The sequence below is a fragment of the Prionailurus bengalensis genome, chromosome B3 (assembly GCF_016509475.1).
Source record: "Prionailurus bengalensis isolate Pbe53 chromosome B3, Fcat_Pben_1.1_paternal_pri, whole genome shotgun sequence".
Classification (NCBI taxonomy): Eukaryota; Metazoa; Chordata; class Mammalia; order Carnivora; family Felidae; genus Prionailurus; species Prionailurus bengalensis.
Window position 1 is genome coordinate 122247147 of NC_057355.1, and position 797 is coordinate 122247943.

A 797-nucleotide genomic window follows, 5' to 3' on the forward strand; every position below is an offset into this window, starting at 1 on the left:
CCCACTGCCTTTCAGTTCTCTGGATGTACCTTGCCCCTTCTCGCCTCAGCATTTTTACACCTGCCTTTATGACTGCCCCGAACACCCCACACACATGCACATCTGTGTGTGTGCACTGTGTGTGTGCACACCCCCTACACACATGCACGTACATGCACCCTCACACACTCTCTCTCTGTCTCTCCCTAACTCCGAAGTATCACCAGAGTCATTGACTCCCCAAGTATATACTATATAACTATTTGTTCAGTGTTTCATCTCTAGACAGTACATCCCACCAGGGTAGGGACTATGCATTTCTGCCACCCTTAACCCCAGCACCCGGCACAGGGCCTGGCCCAATAATTATTTTAAATTAATAATTAGTAGGCCAGCAACTATCAGCCTTTTAGAGTTCACAACCCACCAACTTCTGTTTTATCCCTGTAAGAAGTAGGTGGACATGAAGGTGCCTTTTATTCTTATTTTTAAAAATGTTTTTAGCTGGCCGCATAGTATTACAGGTTGGTTTCTTTCTAGTTTCAAGGCTGGGCACCACTTGGTCACATATCATGCAGTTTCCTATCCTCTTTGCCAGCCAGGAATGGGATGTGTGTTGAGATTATTGTTGTTCCCTGATTCACCACAGCAGGCAAGGGGGGGGGGGCATGAAGGAGATAGAACTCTCAGGAACCCACAGAATGCCCGTGTTGCTTCTCCAGTCTGCACACACTTGGCCCAGCACCCAGCCTCTTCTTCCATTGAAACCCAGCCCTCAGTGCTGCTACCTAACTCTGACCCGCCCTTGCCCGGAGCCT